This window comes from Myzus persicae, unplaced genomic scaffold, assembly GCF_001856785.1.
Source record: "Myzus persicae strain clone G006 unplaced genomic scaffold, MPER_G0061.0, whole genome shotgun sequence".
Classification (NCBI taxonomy): domain Eukaryota; kingdom Metazoa; phylum Arthropoda; class Insecta; order Hemiptera; family Aphididae; genus Myzus; species Myzus persicae.
In genome coordinates, this window is record NW_019104078.1 from 326035 (window position 1) to 345881 (window position 19847).

Consider the following 19847-nt stretch of genomic DNA (forward strand, 5'->3'; position numbering starts at 1 on the left):
ATTCTTTATTTTTGTATAAAACATAAAATTGTAAATATATATTCTTTTCGAAAAATGTCCGATGAAAAAAGTGAGAGAAAATGAAAATGTTTGCAATTATAACCAAATTATATGTGAATTAATGTGTAGTATAATATAAACGATTAAAGTTACTATCACACTACAAAAATACAAGCTAAATGTGCATATGACTCAACTCCATTATTATGAATTAATTTATAAAAGCTTAATAAAGTAATATACATATAACATATTACTCAAACTCTTGAATATGTCGATAATTTAGTTTGTTAAATACACTCACTAAGAAATACTGTCGATGTTAAATATTTTTCCAAATGTATTGAAGAACTTAAAAAGCAAAAGATTTAGACTTACGGATTAATAATAGTATGTTAAAAACTATTTTAGTACCTACCAAAAAGTGTTTATTTTATATTTTGTTTCACATATTTTTATATTTTTTAGTTTGATACACAAAAGTATCCAATAAAATTTGAATGTAATAATGATTTTTTATTTATTTATCGTATAGCGCACAATACATATCACATGTCAACATTAACAATTATTAAAATATGTAATGCACAACTATATTAAAGAAAATAAATAAGTAAATACAAGTAAATATAATAAACAGTAAGAATGATTATTTAATATTTAGTTACAATTTTATTTTTTATTTTTAAAAGTATACTACGGTGTATTATTTACCATTTAATTTTTAGCAATGATGATTCAGCCATTTGGATCTTTATTTGACTATAAATCATACTATGTTGAAAGGTTAGTCCAAATATGTCTTTTCTGCAAAAGAGCAATCATTAAAAAGTATGAAATAAATTAGACACCTTCGTATCGTTTTGTCATGAATATCTGAAAGTTGTCAAAGCTTCTTACGAGTAATCTCGGCTTATAGCCAAACAAAATAAAGCCCGTAAAATTGGAGGAACCCTCGTGAAGCCATGTATATATGGACTGGACAAATATTGTTTTTGGCGAAGCAGTTTTAAAATAAATTATCAACAATTTATCTTTCGGTTAACACACAAGAATTGATGAAATTGCAGATGATTTGAAAAATTAACTCCTGAAAAATTAAAAGTTTCTTCATTTTTGGTTTTGAATGTGATGAAACTACTGATATGACTCATTGTTCTCAAGTATTATTCTTATTTTTTTTTTATTGATGACACTATTCAGTGCTTATATCGAAAGAATTTTCCACTACATCAAGAGCATGAGATGATTTATTTAAAATACACGAGAGTTGTTTTAAAAATTACAATCTGAACCAGATATCCAACCATCCAGTTAATGAAAGATGAATGAACTAATAATTTATATTGCTTGGTCGACAATGTAATGTCTCGTGATTATTTAGCGTATGATGTTTTTTATCTCATTAAACTGGTAAATGACGTGCAATACATTGCAACCAATATAATTTAGTTTTTCAGATTTGTATTCGTGAAAATTCGACTTACACTATTAAACTCTAAGAATAATGATTCATTTTTCCAATTGCAACTTACAATATTATAGTTGTTCTTATATTTCATTATCCGTCATGCCGCTCAGTTAAAAATTTAAATACCAAAATTATCCTATAAGTCAAAGTTTTTGTCCTTTAGTTTGATAACCTGCTAATTATTTTAGTCTATAATATTATAAATTACAAACTGTATCGATTGCCCAGGAATTAAAATATTCACCCTTTGTCAGGAGAATGGACGACCGCGTTGTATAAAGGTATCGGGTTCACTTTGATCATTGATGGTATTTTGAGTATAGGCCTCGAGTGGTTTGGAAGGTACTAGCGTTAAGTCGAGTCGAGGTAGTGTTGAGAACGTAGGGCGACGGTCGACTGCGACACCCTGACGTAAATTGAATTGCTACCAAAAACATCTTGAGGTTAGAATGTGTGTGACACGTATTTGTGTGTGGGCTGTTGCTCCTAAATAATTACATACATATTGCACATCCCTCATGGGCATAGCCCGTGATCTTCGTACGTATGCATAAAGTGTAAGACGACGTTTTAGAGTTTGTCCGGTGACCAATTTCAAGTATATTCGTATAGTTTGTAACCGAAAAATAAATGTTACCCCATTGCTGTGCGGTATTCGTGTGGATACGAAGTGATTACTTCGTGCGCAACAGTTAATTCGCACGATAATATTAGAGAACAAAAATAGATGGGTCGAAGGCACTCTCCTGGAATAATGATACAGCTGACTGAATGTGTGATCGTATACCTATGTCAGTCTGTCAAAGGAGTCGAAAGGTTAAGTGTCGATTACGTGGTTGATTTAGCAATGTATGATTTAACGGAAAATCCGTTGAAAATAATACGTAAGGAAATATCTAATAAATTAATAATTAACATTAAAACCGACTAACTAGAACTTATGAACAAGCTTATATTTTAATAGTCTAATATTGAGGTATGTGATTTGAAATTGTCTATACATGGTCAAACAAAATTGGCGTTGTAGATTTTGAACACAATTATGAAAACACAATTAATTAAGACAGTTTTTGTATTTTATTCTTAATGAAAAAATTGTTTTTTTTTAAATTTTAATGTAAAATTTGACAAACAACTTTTTAGTATATCTTTTTTGTACAGGTGCAATATATACATATATATGTGTGTGTACATTGTACAATTAGTGTCACACATTCGGACCAATTGACAAACATCGGTTGATTTCACAACAATAAGTAGTGATGTGCGCACAATAATATTTTATAAGTCTGACTTTGCTATAATACGACTGCCTGCTGTAAGGGTACGAGTGAAACAAATAATATTATTGTTTTAATCAGAAATAAGAAATAAAATCAAAGGGGCATTAAATTATTATTTAAAGGAGTAAAAAAAATTATATACCTATACTTATTCAATATTTTACAGTATATTTATGAATACAATACATTTTACGAGCAAAAAACAGACATTTCACAGAGATTTTCTAAAAATTACTCGGCTAGGAATCTGTTTATTGGATCCCAATTTTAATGTTAAGTTTTTTGTGGAATTGGACTTCTCTTCTCAATGTTGTTCATATCATATGTATTCAAATTGTATTCTATAGACAACATAATTTTTAATAGATTGCATAAAAAAAATATAACATCATGTAAATATTCTTATATGTTAATTACAATATTTATACACTATGTTATCTTTGTACAAAAATCAAAAGAAAAAAATGCATACTTTAAAGTGTTATATCATTACTCGAGAGTAACGCGGTACAGATAAAATAATTATGAGATCATTATAACTTTAATTGATGATCTAACCTGCAGTATGCCAATTGTTTTTTGGATCTCAAGACAATCCATAGAAACATTGAGCATATAATTTACTACGATTTATAGGTACACAAATGTGATTTTTAAATCAACAGTTTAGTTTGTGAAATTCATACTTGATATCTCACATACATTTTAAATTAACTAACTGGGACACTGATTAAAATAACATTTAATAAAAAAAAATGGTTGTTCAAAGCGGTTTGTATAAAGGTATTTTATATAGGTATATAATAATAGATAACTACATCAAACTTATTTTATGAATATCTAGAGTTTTTATTACTACCTACTTACTCATTAATTTAATGGTCTAATTGTCTGAATATCTTCTTATTTTTTTAACAAAATATTATTTATTTTGGGATTAAAATTAAAGTCGATTGAGATATCGTAATAATTATACTTAATTGATATTTAATACATACATTTTAATAATTTGTTTTGATAATATTAATACGATCTTTCAAACGAAAAAACACACATAGTACAATTAAATACATTTTTTTATAAATTGTATTTTAATAGAATACACAAAAATTATAATAATATGGTAAATAAAATATGGAATTCACAAAACTATTTATGTCTATAATGATATTTGTATCTCAGTTTTCTGGATATATTTATGTTGAATACAAAATATTATTCAGCTCAATTCTTAATTAAATACGTTTAAATTCATTTGTTAGTTTCTCGCTTTTTAATGTTCAGACACACAATTCAACGTGTTTTTTTTTTAAATTCTAAGAAGAGAGTATTATTTGAATATTCATTTTCAAAGATATCATTTTACATAAACCTAAAGAATATTTCATACTTTTCTTAAAATATTCATTTTGTTCTTATGAAATTTATTTTTTGTATAAACCTACCACAAAAAACTAAAATGTTTGTACACATTATAAATAAACTACTTGTTATTTTTTTTTAAATTTTCTTGATTTTAGTTCTATTTTAAAGTTAACAAGCTGACAGTAGGTTTATTGGTAGATAAAATACATTATATAGGCACCTACCTATAGGTTTTATTAATATGATCGATTCTGTAATTTCTAGTAGAATTATTTAGTTTATAACATTTAACAATTCAGTGTGTTTGAATTATAATCTAGAGTAAATACTGTATTCAAAACATACTAATTATTTAAAAAATAAAACGATGTTTCTGTATTATTTCAGAAAGCCTGGCAAGTGAATGATATATTTTAATTCAGTTAAGTTAAGTTGGAAGAAAACATTTTAAAAAGTTTAAAATTAATAGTTATCCTATTTTTTTTAACTCGGTAAAGTTATTAGTTAGGTATACGGCACCTTACGATTAACTTATTAAGTTAAGTTAAGTTATTTTTTTTTTTTGAATATATAAATACCTATAAGTTTTAAAATAATAAAAAGTAAATGTTTATGCAATATGCATCATCACTAGTAATTTGATTATATTTACTATTTAATTATTTATAAATTAGAGCAGCTTTGGCTCGATTAAAAGTAACTTGATATTTATTAAGTTTATTTCAATAAAAACTAGTTAAGTTAAGAATTGAATTAAAAATTAAGACAAGCAAATACAATTATTCTAATTACAACTTTTAACTCGTTAATGTCCAGGCTTGATTACTTGTACCTTAAAATCGTTCAATACCATATTATAAACCATGAAGATAAAAATATGTTTAACCTTTAATCTTTAATAATATCAATCGTTAAATAATTAAAATGTGTAAGTATACTACATTTATAATAAACATAATACACTCATACATATCCATAACATCCTAAATATTAAATGTTGTAGCTAGGTTTCTTGATAAATAGGTAATTATGAGTTAAATAAAAATTTAGTGGTACACGTATGTGTGCTGGTATTGTAGGTATAAAACATTTTATAAATAGTAAAGAGTATATGCAATAAAAAACGAACTTAACCACGTAATTAGTCATAACACTACATATTGCATAATACTATTATACTTGTACAATACATGAAATGGTATTTATACATGCGCCACAGGCGAAACCTCTTCATCCACGTTTTTTTATTCATATGTTTTGTAAATCTAATTTTCAAAAACCATTACAGCATTGGATAGCCTAAGTTTCATATATATTACATTTGCAGGATGATGTTTGTTTTTGTAAAAAAAATTTTAATTTAAAGTTAAAAACATTAATTTCCATTATAAGTCTTTGTTATACATATTTAAATTTTTGACTTAACTGTTAACTGGCAGCATTTTCAACCACCAATTATTAATTGGTCCTAATTATTTTCCATCTCAAATTTTAAAATAATACACAAAATATTTTTTTTAATGCGCAAATAAAAAAATATGATGTTATACATATTTAATATCAGTATAATGTGTAGAATAAAATGAAATAAAAATTAATGATTGTCTACTTTATTTGTTAATAAAAGACATTAATTAATTTCTAGGTTAGGTTAGGCTAGGTTATTAATGTATATTATGTTAATATGTCATAATATGATCAAACAGAAAATTAAAATATTACATAATATACTAAAACGTGTGATAAATTAGTACTATAACATTTTGTCTTTTAATATTTTGAAGTTAAATAATTATTTAAAAAAAAAGAAAATCAATACCAAAAAATAATAGGTACTTGTATATTTAATTTATAAGTTTGTAAGTATTGCATACTTATCAGTTCATGTAAATTTTAACTAACTTAATATAATTATCTAATTTGTATTACTTGATGTAAAGCATACCCTTCATACCTTTATAGGGTGTGAGCTGTATAAATTAAAAATGAAATTAACTTAAGATCTTAATGAAATAATATATTATATTGTTACTTATATCTATAATACTTTAATACAAAACTCCCTCGTAGAATTTTCATTCGTAAATCATATCTGCCAAATTAATCTAATATTCTAATAGCACTATCCTTCCATCATATGAACCTACTGGGTCACTGGAATTTTACATTAAAAAATGGCGGAGATTACATAAAAACTTAATGTTTTTAATACTGACCCTTTTAATAACCTAATCCTGTATAGTCTCTTGGCCCATCAGCGTGTGACTAACACAAATTAGTGGTTTGAGCACTTAAAAAAAAAATGTTTAATGAAAACAGAGGTTTATATTTCTACTCGAAAATGTCTATGCAGAGGGTATGCGATTTGACGACAGTCTAAATACTGAATGACAGGTTTATTATTCATCGATTTTTTTTTTGTTTTTATTTCAAAAATGAACCTTCCTCCATCTAATTATTTCAATAAAAAACTTAATTTAATATTATCAGTACAGAACTGAACAACAATAAACATTTGAAAAACTGTCAGCCTATTATATATTATATTGGTATTAAGCAAGCAATATTTTTACTCGTTACTGTGTAAATATATCACTAAAACTTGATCGTAGTTATAAGTTGGTAGGTTCATGTTAGTTTTATATTATTTATAGTCAAGTTATATCATACAAATGTACGAATCAGTTAAGTGCAAACCAGTAAACATGTATGTGGTATTTTATTTCAGTAACTATTTGAAATAGTTGAATCTTATACCGACAATGGAAACATGACTAATTAATTATAATTAATTTAGAGTTGATATTAATAATTTTATTTGCCAATTTGTCATTTGTCAAGACGTAAGGTAGTTTGTATATTGCAATAGTATTATAATTTAAGTCATTATAATATTCAATGTATTTAAATATATTAATTTATTTTGTCGTAGTTAGTAAAATAAAACATTTAAATTAAATTTTATAATCCTTAAATAATATAGTGATAGTGTACGTTACAAATGTACCTATAATAATGCAATAATATCAAAGAATAAGAAAAATAAATAAGAGTGATAAATATAATACAATTAATAATATAATTTAATGATAAAAACCATAAAGTACATTTTATTAAATTATTTAAGAATAATTTGAAATTTAAAACAACAAAGAATTCAGAATTAGGTTTTTTTGCAGACGTTTTCTTGCATTCCATTAATTTTACTGGAAAGAAGGGGACAAGTTCCAGTCACTTGAATTTGTTTCGATGTATCTATATCACTTTGAGACGATGATTGTGGTGAGATCATTATTGTATATGATGATTTTGAAGTTGATGAAATATAATAAAGTATTATTTATAGTTGCTTCCACATTGCTGATTAATATATTTGAGTTCTGTGTTTACTGAGCATTTTAACGGAATGAAGTTTTATTGCTTATGACAATACAGCATTCAATCTAAGTGCTATAGATTGATGTGATATTTTAATTGACCGGAGTTTTGGAATTTTTTATGAACCTTATTTTCGAGTTATGTTGTTTTATTAATTGTTCTACCCATGCGCATTAAGTATATTCTCATAGAACAATTTAGAAAGATGTATGGCTTTTGTAGCTACTATTATGATGTCACGTTATTGGTAAAAAAATAAGAAGCCAACTGTTTCATTTAAATCTCAATTGTATTTGAAAATACCTAACGAGTTGATATTTGTTAAACAGTTGGAAGCAAAATTTCTAATATGGACTTTCGAATTCCCATTATATTTGGTTTTTTGCGAGTGTGGAATAGTTTTTATTTTGATAGGGACTTTGTGGCTAATTTTTATCGTGATTTTATAAAGAACTTTCCAATTAAATATTTTGGCCCAAGTAGCAGTTGAGAATGATAACTGAAAAATAACTATTGTCTCGATTAACGAAGGTAGTTATTTTATTTTATTTGTATTATTTAAAAGGTACTTTTAAATTAATTTGATCAGAAATATTATTATTAGAAAGTCAAGTATGCGATTCTAGATGTGTAATTATCGATGTTTCTTCCTTTAGTTATGAATCATGAATTATAATTCACAATTACCTTGATGTAGAATTTAGAGACTTCCAGAGGTAAACCGAGAAATTTATAATTTTTAGATTTGTTTATTGTGTATCTACATAATATAGTGAGGAGGCCTTGTTAATAAATAAGTAGCTTGATATCAACTGTTATATTTAGAAAGCAGTTACGGTTCCTTTGTAAGGTGCTATAATAGTTTGTCAGGAACAGACGTTTTAGAAGTGGGATAGTGGGATTGTGGTGTTGTGGTATTTTCACTCATTATGACTAATTAATATTGTATTTGATAAACTCAATTCAAATTATTATATGAGGTATATTATATTATATTACCATGAATTAGTAATATTACAAAATAATTTGTATAAGCCTCGTACGCTGTGTCACTTCTACTAGAAGATAAAAATACGAGTACGATAAATACAAACGTGCGTTGCTCGGTCGAGAGTCAAACACGAACTTGCTTTTAAAATTAATATAATTATAAGCGTGCCCTTGTTTGTATGAAAACAAAATACAAAAATGTACATTTTGTTTTAAATTATTATAAAAAAGAATAATAATAAAAATGATTATAGCCATAAGAATTTGTAATGTTATATCCGAGTTTAAAATATACCCAATCACGTTATTCATCTGAATATATAAATATATAATACATCTAGCTTCTATACTTACAATAATTAATTAATTTTAAAACATATCTGTGTGGATCTATGATAATAAAGTTCATACAGTTATAGACAGTTTTTATATAAACTAAAAATATATTATCATTCACATTTTTCACATATAATATTTCCATTGAATATCTTTGCCGTACCGTGTTTAGAAAAACATAGGATTTGAATTCATAAAAAAAAGTTTCAGTAATGAGGTCAATGAGCGTTAACCATTAATATTATTAAACCGACATCTATAACAATAATAATTATAGACTTAAAATATTTTTTTGCACGCAACTTAACCAATGTATATATGTACGTTACGCAGATAATTAACTGTTGGGGAGTGTAATTTTCCATAACAAAATAGCATAAAGCATAAATAGGCAATACAACTTTGAAAACAATGATATACTTACATTATAATATTTTCCTTATTCGTGTAAATCCAAAAACAATTTTATACTAATAATTGAATTTGAGTATACATGCATATTGATTATGGAAAAGTTTTGAAAATAAAAATAATTAAATAAAAATGAAGAATACATTATCATTTATTTGTATTAATTTTTAAAAGTGAAAAAATGGAGACCTACGTTCGTCATATTTTTTAGGGACAACGAACACATGTTTTATGAGAAAAAAAATCAATATTTATACCTAGGTAATAACATAAAAGAAACACAATTGAAAAGCTTATTTAGGGTGCCTAATATGAGTAACACATACATGCACACGTCAAGCATCAGTTATATTTAGTTAAAAAATGTTTACTCAATGTTTTTTTACCGTACATACTTACCTACTTTAATAATTTGTGATTCACAATTACATAAAATATTATAAATTCTAATTACCATGAACATAAATTGATGTATAGGACGTAGGTAACCAAATTATTAAATTCGCAAATTTTAGCCGAGTTAGAAGTTGTTCTAAATTACAAAATTGCCGTTGAATGTTACATTAAATAAAACAATGACTTAAACATAATATAATGTAACCTTTATTATGTCCACAAACATGTCTGTAATATATAAATGATATACGCTATACTTAAATTAACTTATAGAATGAATATGCTAAGTGTAGATATATTTTGGTGTGAGGATCAGACGCAATCAAAATATATTACGCAGTATAAAATAATATTAGGGAACCGACATCCCTAGATATTTTATACTGAATAACGTATACATGGTCAAAATAATTAATAACAGATTTTATGTCAAACATCTTACCCATAATCACGCTTATCGTGTAAGATATTTTACACACTTTACAAGTATATAGGGTATCGCCAAAATGCATTTAAAACACAACTTACATGTGGTCGAAAATACTACGATCACTGAAGCAACAAAATATAATTTCTAAGATATTATACGAAGAGCAATATCACAACAAGGACACGACCTAACAAATCCCATTTCGTGCGAATAATGCCAAAACTAACGAAAATATTTAAAAACAAATGCATTTGAATGCATGGTTCACGTGGCAAACGCGAACAATCAATTGTAACGTGACCCGACAACAATTAAGTGGGGATAAAACAATCGCCTTTCTACATGCACACAATTCTTAAACAACAATCACTGCTCAATCTTGCTCTACTCTTTCTGCTCATCGGACTCAGCCGCAGCGTCTACAATCAAACGATGCACTGTGTTGGCGCAGTGCATCATCGCTTCAAACAACAGAGCCCACCACGTGCATGCAGTCCACCACAAAATACATGGACTTCTTTCGATCTAAATTTAATATTTCTTTCTTTACAAAGTGAATTAAATGATTGCGTTTATTCTAACACCAGGTATGAATTCATCTTGACATATTCTCTCTATTATTCAATCATAAAAAACCTGTTATTTAAATTCATTGTACTGCCTTAGAAATCCATAACAAACACCAATTGTTCAATAAGTAATTTGTGTCCACATTCAAACATAATATCCCCAATTACCAGATCCACATAATCAGCATCTCATAAATTATTGCTGTTTAACCCATACTAGTCGCCGCTTGATAGTTCATTGTCTATCCCAAACGCTGGACTATCAAAGTATATTTGCAGTTCTATATTTTCGAGCATAGGAGCGTGTGAAAGTTAACTCTGCAGTCGATTCCCCTTCCCTCATAAGAAAATCGAACTTTAAATATACAGGCGAATCGAAGTCCAACAGTAAAACGAAACACCTATAATATCCATACTATTTAACAAATAAACAATCATAAAAGTTTGATAACTCTCATATAAGCATATTATGCAACTATAGAATAGTGATTAATTCTGTTTCTTAATCCTAATCCATGCATAGTCTCAAGGCCTTCAAAGTGTCATTAAATTATCAATATAATTACGTCCAACCACGGACATTAAGAATAAACGCTCAATATTAAAGAAACGTAAATTCAATTGTAATAGGATATAGTAATCTTAAATCGTAAGGCAATAATAACGCTCATCGACCCACACCAATCAGAGACGTTACTGTTGCAGCGAGGGTCTACATACATCACCCACATCCACACAAGGTAAGTGAATTCAATATCTCACACTCAAAGAAGAGTTCATAAATTTAGAAATAATTCAAATAATAATATTGAGTAATAGTATAAATATTATCTGAACTGGAATTTGTGGGCTATTGTGCACCGTCTGTCGCGGGTACTCTCACAACATTTCCCCCACTTACCAGCACCTTTTTTTTTGATAACTTTATTCTGCTACAAGTCTGTCCATATATTTGTTGGGTATTTTGTCGTCGTTGTTACCATAGTGCTAACATTGTTAGTATTAATAAACACATTATTGAGTGATACCTGTATATTACGTTTTCTTTGTCTTTTCTGATGCCAAATATCACTGCTGAATATTATACCGTTGAGTAAAGTTAGTAAAGGGTCTATATATATATACATGAGACGAACTCTATCTGGTCCGCAGACTAGTAATTCATTTTTTAAAATATGGTAGATCAAATGAGGTTTTTTTATTTTCCATATGGTTTTATGATTTGTATTTTACTTTATTTGTAATAATATGTATATTACATTTTTATGACTCCTGAAAAATTCACCAATTCATTCTAAAGTAGACATCTAAAAATAAATTAGTTTTTGGTATGGACAGATCATCTTTTCAACATAATTAATAGTAATTAATGATTATAATACATGGACTTATTGCTATGCCATGAAATGAAATAACTATTAAATACCACCAAATATTTATTTTTTTAATAATCATTATTTTAACACCTGCGATTATGTTATTAAAAAGTGTTTATAAAGTTGTATTAATATAATTTTGGTTTTAATTGATTTTAAAACATGTAATTTTTAAAATCTAGAAATCACACGCATCCTGTATAGGATTATTAAAAATAATTTATCCGATTTCAAATGATTGTATATTAACTGAATCATTTATTTGTTAGTTTTTATGTTTAGCCTTTAGAATAATACATGACACATTAAATAAAACTGGCTTCTCTGTGTCAAACGAACAAATTATAGTCGAAAATCAAATGAATTACATGCTCATTCGTTATAATTGATTCCTCTAGTATTTTAGATCCCCTGGGCTTTATGACACTAGTGGTACGTATTCAGTATATTTAACATATTTCCAATTGAAGTAGTCACATGGGGTAAGATTAGGTGACCTACGAAGCGAGGGGTGAAGCATCGAGTGATTAGTTTTGAATAACCCTATACTAGTCATCATGTTTATAAAATATTCGATGACTTGAGATTTCGATAAAACAATGTAATAAACATTCAAAATTATAAATGAAAAAAATTATAAAAATCACCTTGAAAATATCTGGAATACTGTTGAACTACTAACGATTGAAATGTTGACAGCTACTAAATATCGAGAAATCAAAAACTTAATAAGACATACATTTAATTTGCTAAATTTATAAAGTCTATAAAATATAGAATCTTATTGTTATAATTATATTTTCGAACAAAAAAATATTTATCCAAAAAAAGAATTTTAAAATTGTAATCAATTTAAAAAATCTAATGGCATATAGGTATAAATATCAACTATAACTTAGTATTGTATTCAATTAAACACAAGCACTCTAAACCATTCAAAAATATATTATATAATCTAAATATTTTTATTATATTCACAGTTAGACTGAACTAGCGTTGTAAAAAGATAGTTGGAAAAGTACTTAAATACAGATACAGACCAAAAAAGTGTTTATGATACAAATGTAAATACTTTTAGTTTCGTTTAATAATACATATTATGCCTATGTAAGGTATCAGTTTAAGCAAAATGCCTTAACCATTTAACCTATTATATGTACATGTGTACAGATTTATATAATATATCTTTCGTAAACAATTCAAATGAGTAATGGACTATTGCACTGGCAAATTCTTTGTGGATAATTTATTATTGATTATTACCAGTTTACCATGGATATCTAACAGAGCGATAAACATTAGGTAGCTGGAGTTTGAGATCTTCCAATGAAAAATGATACGGACGTATTTGAATTTAAACCTTATATACCCTTAAAAACATAAATAATATTTCTCAAAATACACATCACAACATTTTACTATGCACGTAACACCTGTGTACTATGATAGCTGATATTATTGTTGTGCTTAGGTGCCAACTGCTACGTTATTTTAATTTTAATCTGTGAATGTTTTAATTTTTTGACATTCTAATCAGGTGATATTTCGTAGGTCGATGTTGGTGTTTTGACCTACCTACCGATATCGATTGTTGATCTTTCGTACCATACCCGATACACCCAACCTTTAGTATGGTGTAATATGACTATAATATTCATCAATCATAAAACTAATATAATGATGACTTTCTGTATTTTGAAATATTGTGACTTAAATAGTATTATTCATCATTATATATTATAATGTACGTAGTTTGACACTGTTTGGATCGCTAATTCATAACGTTGTTTTATTAATAGGTATATAGGTGTATTCAAGCCAGTTGTCAATTAAAAATAATAAGCAATAATTGTATACAATCCCTTCGAGAACATAATTAATTGTATGTAAGTGAAGTGAAATTTATTATATGATGGTACACACATCCGATACAATTTATAAAAATATATTTTAATAATTCACATGCAAATAGAATAAATTATAAAATGAATGTGTTTGGTAGGTACCTAAGTGTCACCTATGTTTTCCAATGAAATATATTATCCCACTTCAAAACTGTACTTTTTTCTATCTCTCCTCTAAGTTATCATTTAAAAAATGTCATGGTTTTAACTACAATACTAGAATATTTTACTTTAGTATAATTTATTACAAACATATTTAACCCACTCTATAGTTGTCAGTTATTGTTATTATATTTATGTTTTGTTTGTGAGCTTAGAGATGTTTATATTCCCTCTTCAAAATTGAGCAAAGTGAGCACTTAACAAAAGTTACTTTAGAAAAATTTCAAATTATAATATTGTATATTATATCATCATAATAAAACAAAATAAAGCTGGCTAACTCTGAAGAAAGGATATTACTGCTATTGTCTTAATTCCAGACTTAATAACACATGAAGCGTGTCTAGCCTACGATATTTTCAAAGAGACATTTAATCTCCTAACTTTACAAACGTTTTGTAATTAACTCATATTACATGCATCTATGAACTCAACCATAGATACATACCCACTGCATTCAAAATACAATTAATTCTTTGACATACTTTTTAAATTAAAAATGCTGTTACGAAAGAGTATTGCAGAAATGTAGAAGGTGAATTTAAGATGAAATAAAAGTGGAATGAAAATAATGAAAATACTTTTATTAACTCTTATAGATACGTGTTTAAATAAATATACTAAATATTTGTTTAATAATATTATTTTTAACTGAATATTTAAAGTAAACAAATTATTTGTTATTAAAACCCTGAATAAAAATTTAAAAATCGTACCAATAACACATTATGTTAGATAGTATTTATATTATAATTATATTATAATAGTTGATAGTATGATAAAATTTTTTTTTTATTGATATCTGGCACTATATTAATAACTTAACTTATTCATATCATATTTTGAATTGAGTTGATTTTATTACACACATATATCATTATAAATAGTAGCTAACGATTAAAGACTTCCTAATAATATGTATTAATAATTTTTTTTCTTCAAATTATCGTTTTATTATTATTCTATCCCCACGATCGCCAATAATTTCTCAATAATTATTGTGCCAACGTGAGTTGTTTTTTAAAATTAATTTCTACTTTTATTTTGCAATAAAAAACATTTGAGGAAATATGGGCATCAGTTAATTAAAAAGTCAAAGCAAAGTTAAAAATATTTTATCATAATTTGATATTCAACACAATTTTCCACATAAAAAAAATAATCTATTTATGTAGGTTTTTGCAAATGAACACCGGTTCTACCTGAGTGCTGCGTTTTATAATGCGTGTAGGTAATCAGTAATATCGAGGGTTTGACTTTGTGCTATTGGAGATTTAACACAATATTTCCAAACAAGGTAAAAATTATTGCTGACAGGTGACTCCCCCGAGACACCCTCGAAAGATCTATTACGGTAGTAAACTTCAATGCATAGTTTTTAACCCATTGGATTCTTTCAATAAGTAGGTACCCACTACTTGAATCAAGATACTTTAGTGGTTTATACCGAAACTAATAGTTTTTATAACTTTTATTTATAGCTTTAGTTTATATGACCAAATGTATTAAGGTTGTTTAATTATTTATCTTATATAGGTATTTTCTAAATCAATATTTCATAAGCAAGTAGTGTACGTGTATTCATATTACATAATTTATTATATAAATAATACAGCAATTTCTGTAAGACTTTATATTTCATATTATATTGTATTAATACATTTAATCAATCAATAATATCACTACATTTTCGAACGTTTACTTTATTTCTTTTGGCTGTAACATTATGTCGAAGAAAGATTCATACTCGTAAACACGAGTGTTGAATAATTGATCAATTTTTTTAGCTCAGTATGTTATAAATATTATTTGTCTATGATATTTTTAGACGTTTATAAATATTAAAATGAAATATTGTCAAAAACAAATAAACTTTGTTTACTTACGTGTTTATATATATCCTTTTAAAATGGAGAGATCCTCCAATTTGATTAAGAAAAATATATCTTATCTACTGTAACAAACTATTTCTATCATTAATGCAATACGTAGGTACTGAACTAAAAAAAAAAGTGTTATCTAAAATACAAAATAAACGAATAGAGTTATACGACCAACGTTTAGGTTCTATAATAAAATTATTCAAACGACTTTCTACAAATTGGATTGTATGAATATATTATAATATTATTGTACAATTGTATTTCTGTTAAGAACAATTTGAATGCCTTTGTTGACTATTCTAAGTTGACATAAACAAGTTTATACCAAATTAATAATTATAGTCCGATCTCTGTAAATCGCTAACACTTATTATGGGGAATGTATTTACGTCCGTATTGTCTCCAGAATGACCGTTTAAGACTCACAGAGAGACCAAATAGTTTAAATTCCGTTCAGTATTTTTTGTCTATGTCTCTATATATATTTTTGGATTTCATGCATTGGAAATTATTAGTATTATTTAAAAATCATATTATATCTAAGATAAATAATATTTATCGTATTCGTTGTTTTTATATAATAAGATAAAAATAAAAGTGATTACTTTAAAATAATTATTGCTTATGCAGCATATTATTAATATGTTTTGGTTTAACACGATTTTTGTTTACAACCACTATTATAGTTACATTAATTGTTTCGAAATAATAAAATGTTAGAATTTTAATTTTTCTTTTTTTACTGTAGTATACCATCACTATTGGTTTGTATATTTTAATGTAGTTGTACAGTCTTATTATTACTAACACTTTGATTTTTTTTAAACATTTTTAAAGTGGCTTATGTTCGATTTTATTTTAGGAATTATTTTATTTATTTGACAATATGAGCCAAATTCAATAGGTAGGTATTTGTAATTATTCTTTTGGTTAGTATAAAATGCAAATATTCATATAACGATATGTAAAATTAAATTAAAAAAAAAAAAATGATTGAAGTTATAATATAGCGTAACGTGGCCAGTGACTACCCCGTTAAATAAGCAATATCAAGGGAGATCCGTTGAACTCTATAAATATTGGCCATAGCACGGCGGGTAGATAAATACTAATATTGTAATTAAGTTACTTCAATCGTCAGTTATCAGATATATTATAACCATATTGTTTAACACGTAGTAACTAGCTATAGTTTATAAGTGCTTATAGACTAGGCCTGTTTCGTAGCTACACGGAGTTTCCTTGGTCGAAGTTCATAGAAAACAAATCCGCGTACTACAAATCAAGACGGATACAACAATATTAACATTATTTTATGAGGTACCAGCATTATGACGTATTTATAAATTTACACGTCGTGTAGATACATGTATAAATATATACATATATTATGTAATATGTAAAATGTATAAAATATGTTTATATGTAGACAGCCAATTCATTAAACGCGGAACACTCATTATTCAAAAAAGTATAAACGTTTTTAAAATATTTTTTTTACATGGTTTCAAGTCGTTACAAAATAAAGTTTTTACTGAAAAATTGTATTTTATCAGCTTACTAGCTTATGGGTTGTAAGTATTTAGAGTTTAGGCAACCAGAGTAGTGAACCAGCATATTTTAAGGGGTAACTTCCATATTTTGATAAAATTTATGTTTATTACTTTCACAACAATAATACAAGCATTCTTAAACAAACGCTCAAGAGCTATTGAATCTGCAAGACTACACAAGTGCATTTTTGCTACCTCTCTAAAAATGAGTTTGTTAAATTTTTTTCACCAAGTAATCAAATTTACTAATTTCTTGTGACAGAGCTGTAGTTAAAAAAAGTAATTTGTAAACTCAATATCAACTGAATTTCAAGTTGTTGGAGGGTCAAATTCAACTTGCTATTCATAATAAATGTATTGTTCATTAAATTATGGAATAAAAAAAAGTACCTATTATATTATATTTGTATACAAACCTTGAACTGTTGGTGACAGTGTGACAGATATTTGATTTTCCTAATAATTATTTCAATAAAAACACCCCATGTCTTAGTTATTGGTAAAAAAGGTTGTTTTTTTTTTGTTATATTTACAATAAGGTACTCCTAGCTTTCGCTATCTATACCTAGAGGGCTAGAGATGTAGGATAGTTAATACATTTTGGCATGTTAAGTGCGATCATTAAATTATTACAATTTTAAGTTATATGATAACAAAAGTTAGAGACTTAAGTTAGTAAAACAGGTTTTAAAACTATCATAACAAGTTTGTCTGTTATTCACTTCTTTTACAATTTAATTTAAGGTAAATGTGTAATTCTTATTCTCATTTTTATTCTTATTATTAGCACCCATAATTTTTTTTTAAATAATACAAAAATTAATAACTTATTATTTATTAGAATAACTTCGGAAATATTAATCAAGTAAGTACTAAAAGTGTTAGCAGCTAGATTTTGTTATGATTCATAAAAAAATAAGCACAAGTAGTTCAAAAGTACACTTAATTAGTAATTGTGCATCATTATCTATAAATAGTTAATAATTGATAACAATTTCAAAACGCATTAGACATACGATTGAAGTATAGTTATAAGATATCAAAAATGATCTAGATATAAAAAATATTATTAATCATTTTTGATTAATTAAAATACGTTAATAATTGCTTTTTGAATATGACATTTATATTTATTTTTATATTTTAGCAACGCGTTGGATTACACAGATGTTGATGAAATGTGATAATGGTGCTGAATACTCGATTTCAGTATTTTGGTCGTATTTTCTTATAAACTTTTGAGAATTTTCAAATATTGGCTTACTCAATATCCAATCTGTGTCCAATTTCCGATTCATTGAATTCCTGACACACCAATACACTAACCCGTAGAATACTTGCCTGAGCTGACACGTAGCTCGTAGGCCAGATTTTAATGAAAATCGAATGTTTGAAAAAAAAAAAATTTGAAGTAAAAATAAATTTGCATCGAATGTAAAATACAGGTTCTCTTTCTTTTATATGAATTGAATTCTATATCCAATGGTAGTATTTTAAAACCCCTATAAACATATTTTCATTTTGAATCTAAAAAGGTTTAGCAGCATTTTCTTTGCCTCAACGAGCGTTTAAAAACGAAAATAATGAATATGTATAACCGTCAGCCTTAGTAGATTCTCCACTCAAATATTAACTAAAAATTACTTGCTTGAAAATGTGTTTAAGTAATATACGATTGATGTTTAGTAGGTATTATTATTAAAATAAAATATTTTATAGTTTCACTACTGCAGTACAGTTTAAATTTAATAAAATATTTTAAATTACAAACTATAATCATATGTTTCGTGCAAACACTGCCAACCGTACACAAAATTATTTAAATTTTATGCGGGGTGGGAGGGAGGCCTCTACGAAAATTTATTTTTATTTTATTTTTATTTATTAATTAATTTACGGAATAAAAATTCCTTATTTAGAACAGCACACAACAATAATTCAGTAATATATGATAATTAACATATACAAGGGGCGATGGCCTAAAAATTCAGCAGAATTACCGGTACAATAAATATAAATTAAAATAATTTGGACACAATTAAAATTGATCAATAGATATTATGCGATTGTATATATTCGTGTTTATATATGAAAAAAGTGACAATTATTTGCATAAAAAAAAATATTGTAAAAATATAAATGAGTAAGTAATTAAATATATTGTACTTTTAGTGTAGGTAAGTACTTAAAAGTACCTTAACAGAGTTACAAATATCATCATTTCTGTTTATTTTTTGTTGATAAACATAAACATCTACTTTTATTATGTCTTACAGCATAATACTATATATTCGTTTAAACTTGTGGTACATCTTCTTTCTTAACACCCAAACTGTCCAA